At 41.1% G+C, this 15,000-nt stretch overlaps 29 non-coding genes across 29 annotated transcripts; all 29 read right to left on the minus strand.

The window, feature by feature from the left end:
- Positions 1-99: 99 nt before the first annotated feature.
- On the minus strand, positions 100-172 carry trnar-acg. The gene has a single exon. It is a non-coding gene; the product is annotated as a tRNA-Arg (tRNA).
- Positions 173-1,261: 1,089 nt separating this feature from the next.
- Positions 1,262-1,334, minus strand: trnar-acg. The gene has a single exon. It is a non-coding gene; the product is annotated as a tRNA-Arg (tRNA).
- Positions 1,335-1,919: 585 nt separating this feature from the next.
- Positions 1,920-1,992, minus strand: trnar-acg. Its single transcript has one exon. It is a non-coding gene; the product is annotated as a tRNA-Arg (tRNA).
- Positions 1,993-2,294: 302 nt separating this feature from the next.
- Positions 2,295-2,366, minus strand: trnae-uuc. The gene has a single exon. It is a non-coding gene; the product is annotated as a tRNA-Glu (tRNA).
- A 211-nt stretch (positions 2,367-2,577) lies between these two features.
- trnar-acg lies at positions 2,578-2,650 on the minus strand. The gene has a single exon. It is a non-coding gene; the product is annotated as a tRNA-Arg (tRNA).
- Positions 2,651-4,866: 2,216 nt separating this feature from the next.
- trnae-uuc lies at positions 4,867-4,938 on the minus strand. The gene has a single exon. It is a non-coding gene; the product is annotated as a tRNA-Glu (tRNA).
- A 211-nt stretch (positions 4,939-5,149) lies between these two features.
- trnar-acg lies at positions 5,150-5,222 on the minus strand. Its single transcript has one exon. It is a non-coding gene; the product is annotated as a tRNA-Arg (tRNA).
- A 960-nt stretch (positions 5,223-6,182) lies between these two features.
- trnae-uuc lies at positions 6,183-6,254 on the minus strand. The gene has a single exon. It is a non-coding gene; the product is annotated as a tRNA-Glu (tRNA).
- Positions 6,255-6,465: 211 nt separating this feature from the next.
- trnar-acg lies at positions 6,466-6,538 on the minus strand. Its single transcript has one exon. It is a non-coding gene; the product is annotated as a tRNA-Arg (tRNA).
- Positions 6,539-6,842: 304 nt separating this feature from the next.
- trnae-uuc lies at positions 6,843-6,914 on the minus strand. Its single transcript has one exon. It is a non-coding gene; the product is annotated as a tRNA-Glu (tRNA).
- A 209-nt stretch (positions 6,915-7,123) lies between these two features.
- On the minus strand, positions 7,124-7,196 carry trnac-aca. Its single transcript has one exon. It is a non-coding gene; the product is annotated as a tRNA-Cys (tRNA).
- Positions 7,197-7,499: 303 nt separating this feature from the next.
- Positions 7,500-7,571, minus strand: trnae-uuc. The gene has a single exon. It is a non-coding gene; the product is annotated as a tRNA-Glu (tRNA).
- A 208-nt stretch (positions 7,572-7,779) lies between these two features.
- On the minus strand, positions 7,780-7,852 carry trnar-acg. Its single transcript has one exon. It is a non-coding gene; the product is annotated as a tRNA-Arg (tRNA).
- Positions 7,853-8,156: 304 nt separating this feature from the next.
- trnae-uuc lies at positions 8,157-8,228 on the minus strand. The gene has a single exon. It is a non-coding gene; the product is annotated as a tRNA-Glu (tRNA).
- A 587-nt stretch (positions 8,229-8,815) lies between these two features.
- On the minus strand, positions 8,816-8,887 carry trnae-uuc. The gene has a single exon. It is a non-coding gene; the product is annotated as a tRNA-Glu (tRNA).
- Positions 8,888-9,098: 211 nt separating this feature from the next.
- Positions 9,099-9,171, minus strand: trnar-acg. The gene has a single exon. It is a non-coding gene; the product is annotated as a tRNA-Arg (tRNA).
- Positions 9,172-9,475: 304 nt separating this feature from the next.
- Positions 9,476-9,547, minus strand: trnae-uuc. Its single transcript has one exon. It is a non-coding gene; the product is annotated as a tRNA-Glu (tRNA).
- An 868-nt stretch (positions 9,548-10,415) lies between these two features.
- trnar-acg lies at positions 10,416-10,488 on the minus strand. Its single transcript has one exon. It is a non-coding gene; the product is annotated as a tRNA-Arg (tRNA).
- Positions 10,489-10,787: 299 nt separating this feature from the next.
- Positions 10,788-10,859, minus strand: trnae-uuc. The gene has a single exon. It is a non-coding gene; the product is annotated as a tRNA-Glu (tRNA).
- A 209-nt stretch (positions 10,860-11,068) lies between these two features.
- On the minus strand, positions 11,069-11,141 carry trnar-acg. The gene has a single exon. It is a non-coding gene; the product is annotated as a tRNA-Arg (tRNA).
- A 302-nt stretch (positions 11,142-11,443) lies between these two features.
- trnae-uuc lies at positions 11,444-11,515 on the minus strand. Its single transcript has one exon. It is a non-coding gene; the product is annotated as a tRNA-Glu (tRNA).
- Positions 11,516-12,102: 587 nt separating this feature from the next.
- Positions 12,103-12,174, minus strand: trnae-uuc. Its single transcript has one exon. It is a non-coding gene; the product is annotated as a tRNA-Glu (tRNA).
- Positions 12,175-12,385: 211 nt separating this feature from the next.
- trnar-acg lies at positions 12,386-12,458 on the minus strand. Its single transcript has one exon. It is a non-coding gene; the product is annotated as a tRNA-Arg (tRNA).
- A 312-nt stretch (positions 12,459-12,770) lies between these two features.
- On the minus strand, positions 12,771-12,842 carry trnae-uuc. Its single transcript has one exon. It is a non-coding gene; the product is annotated as a tRNA-Glu (tRNA).
- A 210-nt stretch (positions 12,843-13,052) lies between these two features.
- Positions 13,053-13,125, minus strand: trnar-acg. Its single transcript has one exon. It is a non-coding gene; the product is annotated as a tRNA-Arg (tRNA).
- A 480-nt stretch (positions 13,126-13,605) lies between these two features.
- trnae-uuc lies at positions 13,606-13,677 on the minus strand. Its single transcript has one exon. It is a non-coding gene; the product is annotated as a tRNA-Glu (tRNA).
- A 211-nt stretch (positions 13,678-13,888) lies between these two features.
- trnar-acg lies at positions 13,889-13,961 on the minus strand. The gene has a single exon. It is a non-coding gene; the product is annotated as a tRNA-Arg (tRNA).
- A 303-nt stretch (positions 13,962-14,264) lies between these two features.
- On the minus strand, positions 14,265-14,336 carry trnae-uuc. The gene has a single exon. It is a non-coding gene; the product is annotated as a tRNA-Glu (tRNA).
- A 587-nt stretch (positions 14,337-14,923) lies between these two features.
- Positions 14,924-14,995, minus strand: trnae-uuc. The gene has a single exon. It is a non-coding gene; the product is annotated as a tRNA-Glu (tRNA).
- Between the last annotated feature and the right edge of the window lie 5 nt (positions 14,996-15,000).

A 15,000-nucleotide genomic window follows, 5' to 3' on the forward strand; every position in this document is an offset into this window, starting at 1 on the left:
GAAATCCGTCTAAAATGTGTTTGAAGTGAGAACAGCCAGAAGCACTGAAAGTTATACAGTATCATTCCCAGCTTGATTTCAGTCAATTAAATAAAGTATTGAGCCAGCCAGGAGTCGAACCTAGAATCTTCTGATCCGTAGTCAGACACGTTATCCATTGCGCCACTGGCCCCACGTCTAAGCTAAAGTCAGGTCACAGCTAGACCAGTGTACACAGTCATAGCGTCTGTCAACAACAAGGTTCCTTGGTTTTCTGTTTCAGATGCATATCTTAATTTGATCCTCCTGTTGTTGCATGAATTTTACTGCAGAGCAAGAAATGCAGCCATGAAGTGTATTCAACGTTTAAAAAGCTTTGTATAATTTGAATCTACATAACAAGTCACATTTCCTGTTGCTGAGGGAATATTGTTGTGTTGTGAGAAACTGCTGCATCTGTTGTTGCACAAGTGGGTACCTAACGACAATATATTCTTTCTCATACCGGGGTTGAAACCTGGCCACCTGGGTGAAAACCAGGCCTAGACCTGGGAAGAAACATACTTAAAATAAATCACAGTCAAATCTTTAAATGTTGACATTATGCCTGTTTGATTTAAAAGAATCTTACCGCTTGGGAAGAAACATACTTAAAATACAGTATCATTCCCAGCTTGATTTCAAATTAAACATTAGCCAGTTTGATTTAAAACCTAGAATCTTCTGATTTAGTCAGACAGTTATCCATTCCCTGCCACGTCTGATTTCAGGTCAATTAAACAAAGTATTGAGACAAGGTTCCTTGGAGTTGAAGATGCAATCTTTTGATCCCCTGTTGTTGCATGAATTTTATCCATGCAGCCGTATTCAACGTTTAAAAAACGTATATAATTTGAATCTACATAACATGTCACATTTCCTGTTGCTGAGGGAATATTGTTGTGTTGTGTGAAACTGCTGCATCTGTTGTTACACAAGTGGGTACCTAATGAAATATTCTTTCCCATACCGGGAGTTGAACCCAGGCCACCTGGGTGAAAACCAGGAATCCTAACTCTTAGACCATATGGGAAGACACATACTTAAAATACACATCACAGACAAATCTTTAAATGTTGACATTATGCCTGTTGGATTCAAAAACTACATCTTTTTTCTCAGAGATGTTGGGGAATGTCCAGATGAAATCCGTCTAAAATGTGTTTGAAGTGAGAACAGCCAGAAGCACTGAAAGTTATACAGTATCATTCCCAGCTTGATTTCAGTCAATTAAATAAAGTATTGAGCCAGCCAGGAGTCGAACCTAGAATCTTCTGATCCGTAGTCAGACACGTTATCCATTGCGCCACTGGCCCCACGTCTAAGCTGAAGTCAGGTCACAGCTAGACCAGTGTACACAGTCATAGCGTCTGTCAACAACAAGGTTCCTTGGTTTTCTGTTTCAGATGCATATCTTAATTTGATCCTCCTGTTGTTGCATGAATTTTACGCAGAGCAAGAAATGCAGCCATGAAGTGTATTCAACGTTTAAAAAACCTTATATAATTTGAATCTACATAACATGTCACATTTCCTGTTGCTGAGGGAATATTGTTGTGTTGTGTGAAACTGCTGCATCTGTTGTTACACAAGTGGGTACCTAATGACAAGATATTCTTTCCCATACCGGGAGTTGAACCCAGGCCACCTGGGTGAAAACCAGGAATCCTAACCGCTAGACCATATGGGAAGACACATACTTAAAATACACATCACAGACAAATCTTTAAATGTTGACATTATGCCTGTTGGATTCAAAAACTACATCTTTTTTTCTCAGAGATGTTGGGGAATGTCCAGATGAAATCCGTCTAAAATGTGTTTGAAGTGAGAACAGCCAGAAGCACTGAAAGGTATACAGTATCATTCCCAGCTTGATTTCAGTCAATTAAACAAAGTATTGAGCCAGCCAGGAGTCGAACCTAGAATCTTCTGATCCGTAGTCAGACACGTTATCCATTGCGCCACTGGCCCCACGTCTAAGCTGAAGTCAGGTCACAGCTAGACCAGTGTACACAGTCATAGCGTCTGTCAACAACAAGGTTCCTTGGTTTTCTGTTTCAGATGCATATCTTAATTTGATCCTCCTGTTGTTGCATGAATTTTACTGCAGAGCAAGAAATGCAGCCATGAAGTGTATTCAACGTTTAAAAAGCCTTGTATAATTTGAATCTACATAACATGTCACATTTCCTGTTGCTGAGGGAATATTGTTGTGTTGTGTGAAACTGCTGCATCTGTTGTTACACAAGTGGTACCTAACGAAAATATATTCTTTCCCATACCGGGAGTTGAACCCGGGCCACCTGGGTGAAAACCAGGAATCCTAACCGCTAGACCATATGGGAAGACACATACTTAAAATACACATCACAGACAAATCTTTAAATGTTGACATTATGCCTGTTGGATTTAAAAGCTACATCTTTTTTTCTCAGAGATGTTGGGGAATGTCCAGATGAAATCCGTCTAAAATGTGTTTGAAGTGAGAACAGCCAGAAGCACTGAAAGGTATACAGTATCATTCCCAGCTTGATTTCAGTCAATTAAACAAAGTATTGAGCCAGCCAGGAGTCGAACCTAGAATCTTCTGATCCGTAGTCAGACACGTTATCCATTGCGCCACTGGCCCCACGTCTAAGCTGAAGTCAGGTCACAGCTAGACCAGTGTACACAGTCATAGCGTCTGTCAACAACAAGGTTCCTTGGTTTTCTGTTTCAGATGCATATCTTAATTTGATCCTCCTGTTGTTGCATGAATTTTACTGCAGAGCAAGAAATGCAGCCATGAAGTGTATTCAACGTTTAAAAATAATTGTATAATTTGAATCTACATGACATGTCACATTTCCTGTTGCTGAGGGAATATTGTTGTGTTGTGAGAAACTGCTGCATCTGTTGTTACACAAGTGGGTACCTAATGACAAGATATTCTTTCCCATACCGGGAGTTGAACCCGGGCCACCTGGGTGAAAACAAGGAATCCTAACCGCTAGACCATATGGGAAGACACATACTTAAAATACACATCACAGACAAATCTTTAAATGTTGACATTATGCCTGTTTGATTTAAAAGCTACATCTTTTTTAATACAGTATCATTCCCTGCTTGATTTCAGTCAATTAAACAAAGTATTGAGCCAGCCAGGAGTCGAACCTAGAATCTTCTGATCCGTAGTCAGACACGTTATCCATTCAAATCAAATCAAATCAAATTTTATTTGTCACATACACATGGTTAGCAGATGTTAATGCGAGTGTAGCGAAATGCTTGTGCTTCTAGTTCCGACAATGCAGTGATAACCAACAAGTAATCTAACTAACAATTCCAAAACTACTGTCTTATACACAGTGTAAGGGGATAAGGAACATGTACATAAGGATATATGAATGAGTGATGGTACAGAGCAGCATACAGTAGATGGTATCGAGTACAGTATATACATATGAGATGAGTGTGTAGACAAAGTAAACAAAGTGGCATAGTTAAAGTGGCTAGTGATACATGTGTTACATAAGGATGCAGTCGATGATGTAGAGTACAGTATATACATATGCATATGAGATGAATAATGTAGGGTAAGTAACATTATATAAGGTAGCATTGTTTAAAGTGGCTAGTGATATATTTACATCATTTCCCATCAATTCCCATTATTAAAATGGCTGGAGTTGGGTCAGTGTCAATGACAGTGTGTTGGCAGCAGCCACTCAATGTTAGTGGTGGCTGTTTAACAGTCTGATGGCCTTGAGATAGAAGCTGTTTTTCAGTCTCTCGGTCCCAGCTTTGATGCACCTGTACTGACCTCGCCTTCTGGATGATAGCGGGGTGAACAGGCAGTGGTTCGGGTGGTTGATGTCCTTGATGATCTTTATGGCCTTCCTGTAACAACGGGTGGTGTAGGTGTCCTGGAGGGCAGGTAGTTTGCCCCCGGTGATGCGTTGTGCAGTCCTCACTACCCTCTGGAGAGCCTTACGGTTGAGGGCGGAGCAGTTGCCGTACCAGGCGGTGATACAGCCCGCCAGGATGCTCTCGATTGTGCATCTGTAGAAGTTTGTGAGTGCTTTTGGTGACAAGCCGAATTTCTTCAGCCTCCTGAGGTTGAATAGGCGCTGCTGCGCCTTCTTCACGACGCTGTCAGTGTGAGTGGACCAATTCAGTTTGTCTGTGATGTGTATGCCGAGGAACTTAAAACTAGCTACCCTCTCCACTACTGTTCCATCGATGTGGATAGGGGGGTGTTCCCTCTGCTGTTTCCTGAAGTCCACAATCATCTCCTTAGTTTTGTTGACGTTGAGTGTGAGGTTATTTTCCTGACACCACACTCCGAGGGCCCTCACCTCCTCCCTGTAGGCCGTCTCATCGTTGTTGGTAATCAAGCCTACCACTGTTGTGTCGTCCGCAAACTTGATGATTGAGTTGGAGGCGTGCGTGGCCACGCAGTCGTGTGAACAGGGAGTACAGGAGAGGGCTCAGAACGCACCCTTGTGGGGCCCCCGTGTTGAGGATCAGCGGGGAGGAGATGTTGTTGCCTACCCTCACTGGCACCACGTCTAAGCTGAAGTCAGGTCACAGCTAGACAAATGTACACAGTCATAGCGTCTGTCAACAACAAGGTTCCTTGGTTTTCTGTTTCAGATGCATATCTTAATTTGATCCTCCTGTTGTTGCATGAATTTTACTGCAGAGCAAGAAATGCAACCATGAAGTGTATTTAACGTTTAAAAAGCCTTGTATAATTTGAATCTACATAACATGTCACATTTCCTGAGCGAATATTGTTGTGTTGTGAGAAACTGCTGCATCTGTTGTTACACAAGTGCGTACCTAACGACAAGATATTCTTTCCCATACCGGGAGTTGAACCCGGGCCACCTGGGTGAAAACCAGGAATCCTAACCGCTAGACCATATGGGAAGACACATACTTAAAATACACATCACAGACAAATCTTTAAATGTTGACATCATGCCTGTTGGATTTAAAAGCTACATCTTTTTTTCTCAGAGATGTTGGGGAATGTCCAGATGAAATCCGTCTAAAATGTGTTTGAAGTGAGAACAGCCAGAAGCACTGAAAGGTATACAGTATCATTCCCAGCTTGATTTCAGTCAATTAAACAAAGTATTGAGCCAGCCAGGAGTCGAACCTAGAATCTTCTGATCCGTAGTCAGACACGTTATCCATTGCGCCACTGGCCCCACGTCTAAGCTGAAGTCAGGTCACAGCTAGACCAGTGTACACAGTCATGGCGTCTGTCAACAACAAGGTTCCTTGGTTTTCTGTTTCAGATGCATATGTTAATTTGATCCTCCTGTTGTTGCATGAATTTTACTGCAGAGCAAGAAATGCAGCCATGAAGTGTATTCAACGTTTAAAAAACATTATATAATATGAATCTACATAACATGTCACATTTCCTGTTGCTGAGTGAATATTGTTGTGTTGTGTGAAAGTACTGCATCTGTTGTTACACAAGTGCGTACCTAATGACAAGTTATTCTTTCCCATACCGGGAGTTGAACCCCGGCCACCTGGGTGAAAACCAGGAATCCTAACCGCTAGACCATATGGGAAGACACATACTTAAAATACACATCACAGACAAATCTTTAAATGTTGACATTATGCCTGTTGGATTCAAAAACTACATCTTTTTTCTCAGAGATGTTGGGGAATGTCCAGATGAAATCCGTCTAAAATGTGTTTGAAGTGAGAACAGCCAGAAGCACTGAAAGGTATACAGTATCATTCCCAGCTTGATTTCAGTCAATTAAATAAAGTATTGAGCCAGCCAGGAGTCAAACCTAGAATCTTCTGATCCGTAGTCAGACACGTTATCCATTGCGCCACTGGCCCCACATCTAAACTGAAGTCAGGTCACAGCTAGACCAGTGTACACAGTCATAGCGTCTGTCAACAAAAAGGTTCCTTGGTTTTCTGTTTCAGATGCATATCTTAATTTGATCCTCCTGTTGTTGCATGAATTTTACTGCAGAGCAAGAAATGCAGCCATGAAGTGTATTCAACGTTTAAAAAACTTGTATAATTTGAATCTACATAACATGTCACATTTCCTGTTGATGAGGGAATATTGTTGTGATGTGTGAAAGTACTGCATCTGTTGTTACACAAGTGCGTACCTAATGACAAGTTATTCTTTCCCATACCGGGAGTTGAACCCGGGCCACCTGGGTGAAAACCAGGAATCCTAACCGCTAGACCATATGGGAAGACACATACTTAAAATACACATCACAGACAAATCTTTAAATGTTGACATTATGCCTGTTGGATTTAAAAGCTACATCTTTTTTTCTCAGAGATGTTGGGGAATGTCCAGATGAAATCCGTCTAAAATGTGTTTAAAGTGAGAACAGCCAGAAGCACTGAAAGGTATACAGTATCATTCCCAGCTTGATTTCAGTCAATCAAACAAAGTATTGAGCCAGCCAGGAGTCGAACCTAGAATCTTCTGATCCGTAGTCAGACACGTTATCCATTGCGCCACTGGCCCCACGTCTAAGCTGAAGTCAGGTCACAGCTAGACCAGTGTACACAGTCATAGCGTCTGTCAACAACAAGGTTCCTTGGTTTTCTGTTTCAGATGCATATCTTAATTTGATCCTCCTGTTGTTGCATGAATTTTACTGCAGAGCAAGAAATGCAGCCATGAAGTGTATTCAACGTTTAAAAATAATTGTATAATTTGAATCTACATAACATGTCACATTTCCTGTTGCTGAGGGAATATTGTTGTGTTGTGTGAAACTGCTGCATCTGTTGTTACACAAGTGCGTACCTAATGACAAGTATATTCTTTCCCATACCGGGAGTTGAACCCGGGCCACCTGGGTGAAAACCAGGAATCCTAACCGCTAGACCATATGGGAAGACACATACTTAAAATACACATCACAGACAAATCTTTAAATGTTGACATTATGCCTGTTGGATTCAAAAACTACTTTTTTTTCTCAGAGATGTTGGGGAATGTCCAGATGAAATCCGTCTAAAATGTGTTTAAAGTGAGAACAGCCAGAAGCACTGAAAGGTATACAGTATCATTCCCAGCTTGATTTCAGTCAATTAAATAAAGTATTGAGCCAGCCAGGAGTCAAACCTAGAATCTTCTGATCTGTAGTCAGACACGTTATCCATTTCGCCACTGGCCCACGTCTAAGCTGAAGTCAGGTCACAGCTAGACCAGTGTACACAGTCATGGCGTCTGTCAACAACAAGGTTCCTTGGTTTTCTGTTTCAGATGCATATCTTAATTTGATCCTCCTGTTGTTGCATGAATTTTACTGCAGAGCAAGAAATGCAGCCATGAAGTGTATTCAACGTTTAAAAAGCCTTGTATAATTTGAATCTACATAACATGTCACATTTCCTGTTGCTGAGGGAATATTGTTGTGTTGTGTGAAACTGCTGCATCTGTTGTTACACAAGTGGGTACCTAATGACAAGTATATTCTTTCCCATACCGGGAGTTGAACCCGGGCCACCTGGGTGAAAACCAGGAATCCTAACCGCTAGACCATATGGGAAGACACATACTTAAAATACACATCACAGACAAATCTTTAAATGTTGACATTATGCCTGTTGGATTTAAAAGCTACATCTTTTTTCTCAGAGATGTTGGGGAATGTCCAGATGAAATGTCTAAAATGTGTTTAAAGTGAGAACAGCCAGAAGCACTGAAAGGTATACAGTATCATTCCCAGCTTGATTTCAGTCAATTAAACAAAGTATTGAGCCAGCCAGGAGTCGAACCTAGAATCTTCTGATCCGTAGTCAGACACGTTATCCATTGCGCCACTGGCCCCACGTCTAAGCTGAAGTCAGGTCACAGCTAGACCAGTGTACACAGTCATAGCGTCTGTCAACAACAAGGTTCCTTGGTTTTCTGTTTCAGATGCATATCTTAATTTGATCCTCCTGTTGTTGCATGAATTTTTACTGCAGAGCAAGAAATGCAGCCATGAAGTGTATTCAACGTTTAAAAATAATTGTATAATTTGAATCTACATAACATGTCACATTTCCTGTTGCTGAGTGAATATTGTTGTGTTGTGTGAAACTGCTGCATCTGTTGTTACACAAGTGCGTACCTAATGACAAGTTATTCTTTCCCATACCGGGAGTTGAACCCGGGCCACCTGGGTGAAAACCAGGAATCCTAACCGCTAGACCATATGGGAAGACACATACTTAAAATACACATCACAGACAAATCTTTAAATGTTGACATTATGCCTGTTGGATTTAAAAGCTACATCTTTTTTTCTCAGAGATGTTGGGGAATGTCCAGATGAAATCCGTCTAAAATGTGTTTGAAGTGACAACAGCCAGAAGCACTGAAAGGTATACAGTATCATTCCCAGCTTGATTTCAGTCAATTAAATAAAGTATTGAGCCAGCCAGGAGTCAAAACTAGAATCTTCTGATCCGTAGTCAGACACGTTATCCATTGCGCCACTGGCCCCACGTCTAAGCTGAAGTCAGGTCACAGCTAGACCAGTGTACACAGTCATGGCGTCTGTCAACAACAAGGTTCCTTGGTTTTCTGTTTCAGATGCATATCTTAATTTGATCCTCCTGTTGTTGCATGAATTTTACTGCAGAGCAAGAAATGCAGCCATGAAGTGTATTCAACGTTTAAAAAGCCTTGTATAATTTGAATCTACATAACATGTCACATTTCCTGTTGCTGAGGGAATATTGTTGTGTTGTGTGAAACTGCTGCATCTGTTGTTACACAAGTGCGTACCTAATGACAAGTTATTCTTTCCCATACCGGGAGTTGAACCCGGGCCACCTGGGTGAAAACCAGGAATCCTAACCGCTAGACCATATGGGAAGACACATACTTAAAATACACATCACAGACAAATCTTTAAATGTTGACATTATGCCTGTTGGATTTAAAAGCTACATCTTTTTTTCTCAGAGATGTTGGGGAATGTCCAGATGAAATCCGTCTAAAATGTGTTTGAAGTGAGAACAGCCAGAAGCACTGAAAGGTATACAGTATCATTCCCAGCTTGATTTCAGTCAATTAAATAAAGTATTGAGCCAGCCAGGAGTCGAACCTAGAATCTTCTGATCCGTAGTCAGACACGTTATCCATTGCGCCACTGGCCCCACGTCTAAGCTGAAGTCAGGTCACAGCTAGACCAGTGTACACAGTCATAGCGTCTCTCAACAACAAGGTTCCTTGGGTTTCTGTTTCAGATGCATATCTTAATTTGATCCTCCTGTTGTTGCATGAATTTTACTGCAGAGCAAGAAATGCAGCCATGAAGTGTATTCAACGTTTAAAAAGCCTTGTATAATTTGAATCTACATAACATGTCACATTTCCTGTTGCTGAGGGAATATTGTTGTGTTGTGTGAAACTGCTGCATCTGTTGTTACACAAGTGCGTACCTAATGACAAGTATATTCTTTCCCATACCGGGAGTTGAACCCGGGCCACCTGGGTGAAAACCAGGAATCCTAACCGCTAGACCATATGGGAAGACACATACTTAAAATACACATCACAGACAAATCTTTAAATGTTGACATTATGCCTGTTGGATTTAAAAGCTACATCTTTTTTTCTCAGAGATGTTGGGGAATGTCCAGATGAAATCCGTCTAAAATGTGTTAAAGTGAGAACAGCCAGAAGCACTGAAAGGTATACAGTATCATTCCCAGCTTGATTTCAGTCAATTAAATAAAGTATTGAGCCAGCCAGGAGTCAAACCTAGAATCTTCTGATCCGTAGTCAGACACGTTATCCATTGCGCCACTGGCCCCACGTCTAAGCTGAAGTCAGGTCACAGCTAGACCAGTGTACACAGTCATAGCGTCTGTCAACAACAAGGTTCCTTGGTTTTCTGTTTCAGATGCATATCTTAATTTGATCCTCCTGTTGTTGCATGAATTTTACTGCAGAGCAAGAAATGCAGCCATGAAGTGTATTCAACGTTTAAAAAAGCCTTGTATAATTTGAATCTACATAACATGTCACATTTCCTGTTGCTGAGGGAATATTGTTGTGTTGTGTGAAACTGCTGCATCTGTTGTTACACAAGTGCGTACCTAATGACAAGTTATTCTTTCCCATACCGGGAGTTGAACCCGGGCCACCTGGGTGAAAACCGAATCCTAACCGCTAGACCATATGGGAAGACACATACTTAAAATACACATCACAGACAAATCTTTAAATGTTGACATTATGCCTGTTGGATTTAAAAGCTACATCTTTTTTTCTCAGAGATGTTGGGGAATGTCCAGATGAAATCCGTCTAAAATGTGTTTAAAGTGAGAACAGCCAGAAGCACTGAAAGGTATACAGTATCATTCCCAGCTTGATTTCAGTCAATTAAATAAAGTATTGAGCCAGCCAGGAGTCGAACCTAGAATCTTCTGATCCGTAGTCAGACACGTTATCCATTGCGCCACTGGCCCCACGTCTAAGCTGAAGTCAGGTCACAGCTAGACCAGTGTACACAGTCATAGCGTCTGTCAACAACAAGGTTCCTTGGTTTTCTGTTTCAGATGCATATCTTAATTTGATCCTCCTGTTGTTGCATGAATTTTACTGCAGAGCAAGAAATGCAGCCATGAAGTGTATTCAACGTTTAAAAAGCCTTGTAAATTTGAATCTACAACATGTCACATTTCCTGTTGCTGAGGGAATATTGTTGTGTTGTGTGAAACTGCTGCATCTGTTGTTACACAAGTGGTACCTAATGAAAGTATATTCTTTCCCATACCGGGAGTTGAACCCGGGCCACCTGGGTGAAAACCAGGAATCCTAACCGCTAGACCATATGGGAAGACACATACTTAAAATACACATCACAGACAAATCTTTAAATGTTGACATTATGCCTGTTGGATTTAAAAACTACATCTTTTTTTCTCAGAGATGTTGGGGAATGTCCAGATGAAATGTCTAAAATGTGTTTAAAGTGAGAACAGCCAGAAGCACTGAAAGGTATACAGTATCATTCCCAGCTTGATTTCAGTCAATTAAATAAAGTATTGAGCCAGCCAGGAGTCGAACCTAGAATCTTCTGATCCGTAGTCAGACACGTTATCCATTGCGCCACTGGCCCCACGTCTAAGCTGAAGTCAGGTCACAGCTGACCAGTGTACACAGTCATAGCGTCTGTCAACAACAAGGTTCCTTGGTTTTCTGTTTCAGATGCATATCTTAATTTGATCCTCCTGTTGTTGCATGAATTTTACTGCAGAGCAAGAAATGCAGCCATGAAGTGTATTCAACGTTTAAAAAGCCTTGTATAATTTGAATCTACATAACATGTCACATTTCCTGTTGCTGAGGGAATATTGTTGTGTTGTGTGAAACTGCTGCATCTGTTGTTACACAAGTGCGTACCTAATGACAAGATATTCTTTCCCATACCGGGAGTTGAACCCGGGCCACCTGGGTGAAAACCAGGAATCCTAACCGCTAGACCATATGGGAAGACACATACTTAAAATACACATCACAGACAAATCTTTAAATGTTGACATTATGCCTGTTGGATTTAAAAGCTACATCTTTTTTTTTTCTCAGAGATGTTGGGGAATGTCCAGATGAAATCCGTCTAAAATGTGTTTAAAGTGAGAACAGCCAGAAGTGAAAGGTATACAGTATCATTCCCAGCTTGATTTCAGTCAATTAAATAAAGTATTGAGCCAGCCAGGAGTCAAACCTAGAATCTTCTGATCCGTAGTCAGACACGTTATCCATTGCGCCACTGGCCCCACGTCTAAGCTGAAGTCAGGTCACAGCTAGACCAGTGTACACAGTCATAGCGTCTGTCAACAACAAGGTTCCTTGGTTTTCTGTTTCAGATGCATATCTTAATTTGATCCTCCTGTTGTTGCATGAATTTTACTGCAGAGCAAGAAATGCAACCATGAAGTGTATTTAACGTTTAAAAAGCCTTGTATAATTTGAATCTACATAACATGTCACATTTCCTGTTGCTGAGGGAATATTGTTGTGTTGTGTGAAACTGCTGCATCTGTTGTTACACAAGTGGTACCTAACGAACAAGTTATTCTTTCCCATACCGGGAGTTGAACCCGGGCCACCTGGGTGAAAACCAGGAATCCTAACCGCTAGACCATATGGGAAGACACATACTTAAAATACACATCACAGACAAATCTTTAAATGTTGACATTATGCCTGTTGGATTCAAAAACTACATCTTTTTTTCTCAGAGATGTTGGGGAATGTCCAGATGAAATCCGTCTAAAATGTGTTTGAAGTGAGAACAGCCAGAAGCACTGAAAGGTATACAGTATCATTCCCAGCTTGATTTCAGTCAATTAAATAAAGTATTGAGCCAGCCAGGAGTCGAACCTAGAATCTTCTGATCCGTAGTCAGACACGTTATCCATTGCGCCACTGGCCCCACGTCTAAGCTGAAGTCAGGTCACAGCTAGACCAGTGTACACAGTCATAGCGTCTGTCAACAACAAGGTTCCTTGGTTTTCTGTTTCAGATGCATATCTTAATTTGATCCTCCTGTTGTTGCATGAATTTTACTGCAGAGCAAGAAATGCAGCCATGAAGTGTATTCAACGTTTAAAAAGCCTTGTATAATTTGAATCTACATAACATGTAACATGTCACATTTCTTTCCTGTTGCTGAGGGAATATTGTTGTGTTGTGAAACTGCTGCATCTGTTGTTACACAAGTGCGTACCTAACGAAAAGATATTCTTTCCCATACCGGGAGTTGAACCCGGGCCACCTGGGTGAAAACCAGGAATCCTAACCGCTAGACCATATGGGAAGACACATACTTAAAATACACATCACAGACAAATCTTTAAATGTTGACATTATGCCTGTTGGATTTAAAAGCTACATCTTTTTTTCTCAGAGATGTTGGGGAATGTCCAGATGAAATTGTCTAAAATGTGTTTAAAGTGAGAACAGCCAGAAGCACTGAAAGGTATACAGTATCATTCCCAGCTTGATTTCAGTCAATTAAATAAAGTATTGAGCCAGCCAGGAGTCGAACCTAGAATCTTCTGATCCGTAGTCAGACACGTTATCCATTGCGCCACTGGCCCCACGTCTAAGCTGAAGTCAGGTCACAGCTAGACCAGTGTACACAGTCATAGCGTCTGTCAACAACAAGGTTCCTTGGTTTTCTGTTTCAGATGCATATCTTAATTTGATCCTCCTGTTGTTGCATGAATTTTACTGCAGAGCAAGAAATGCAGCCATGAAGTTTATTCAACGTTTAAAAAGCCTTGTATAATTTGAATCTACATAACATGTCACATTTCCTGTTGCTGAGGGAATATTGTTGTGTTGTGTGAAACTGCTGCATCTGTTGTTACACAAGTGCGTACCTAATGACAAGTTATTCTTTCCCATACCGGGAGTTGAACCCGGGCCACCTGGGTGAAAACCAGGTGCTAGACCATATGGGAAGACACATACTTAAAATACACATCACAGACAAATCTTTAAATGTTGACATTATGCCTGTTGGATTTAAAACTGCTGCATCTGTTGTTACACAAGTATCATAGAAAATATATTCTTTCCCATACCGGGAGTTGAACCCGGGCCACCTGGGTGAAAACCAGGAATCCTAACCGCTAGACCATATGGGAAGACACATACTTAAAATACACATCACAGACAAATCTTTAAATGTTGACATTATGCCTGTTGGATTCAAAAACTACATCTTTTTTTCTCAGAGATGTTGGGGAATGTCCAGATGAAATCCGTCTAAAATGTGTTTGAAGTGAGAACAGCCAGAAGCACTGAAAGGTATACAGTATCATTCCCAGCTTGATTTCAGTCAATTAAATAAAGTATTGAGCCAGCCAGGAGTCGAACCTAGAATCTTCTGATCCGTAGTCAGACACGTTATCCATTGCGCCACTGGCCCCACGTCTAAGCTGAAGTCAGGTCACAGCTAGACCAGTGTACACAGTCATAGCGTCTGTCAACAACAAGGTTCCTTGGTTTTCTGTTTCAGATGCATATCTTAATTTGATCCTCCTGTTGTTGCATGAATTTTACTGCAGAGCAAGAAATGCAGCCATGAAGTGTATTCAACGTTTAAAAAGCCTTGTATAATTTGAATCTACATAACATGTCACATTTCCTGTTGCTGAGGGAATATTGTTGTGTTGTGAGAAACTGCTGCATCTGTTGTTACACAAGTGGGTACCTAACGAAAATATATTCTTTCCCATACCGGGAGTTGAACCCGGGCCACCTGGGTGAAAACCAGGAATCCTAACCGCTAGACCATATGGGAAGACACATACTTAAAATACACATCACAGACAAATCTTTAAATGTTGACATCATGCCTGTTGGATTCAAAAACTACATCTTTTTTTTTCTCAGAGATGTTGGGGAATGTCCAGATGAAATCTGTCTAAAATGTGTTTGAAGTGAGAACAGCCAGAAGCACTGAAAGGTATACAGTATCATTCCCAGCTTGATTTCAGTCAATTAAATAAAGTATTGAGCCAGCCAGGAGTCGAACCTAGAATCTTCTGATCCGTAGTCAGACACGTTATCCATTGCGCAACTGGCCCCACGTCTAAGCTGAAGTCAGGTCACAGCTAGACCAGTGTACACAGTCATAGCGTCTCTCAACAACAAGGTTCCTTGGTTTTCTGTTTCAGATGCATATCTTAATTTGATCCTCCTGTTGTTGCATGAATTTTACTGCAGAGCAAGAAATGCAGCCATGAAGTGTATTCAACGTTTAAAAAGCCTTTGTATAATTTGAATCTACATAACATGTCACATTTCCTGTTGCTGAGGGAATATTGTTGTGTTGTGAGAAACTGCTGCATCTGTTGTTACACAAGTGGGTACCTGAAAATATATTCTTTCCCATACCGGGAGTTGAACCCGGGCCACCTGGGTGAAAACCAGGAATCCTAACCGCTAGACCATATGGGAAGACA

Source organism: Oncorhynchus gorbuscha, unplaced genomic scaffold, assembly GCF_021184085.1.
Source record: "Oncorhynchus gorbuscha isolate QuinsamMale2020 ecotype Even-year unplaced genomic scaffold, OgorEven_v1.0 Un_scaffold_1688, whole genome shotgun sequence".
In the NCBI taxonomy this organism is placed as follows: domain Eukaryota; kingdom Metazoa; phylum Chordata; class Actinopteri; order Salmoniformes; family Salmonidae; genus Oncorhynchus; species Oncorhynchus gorbuscha.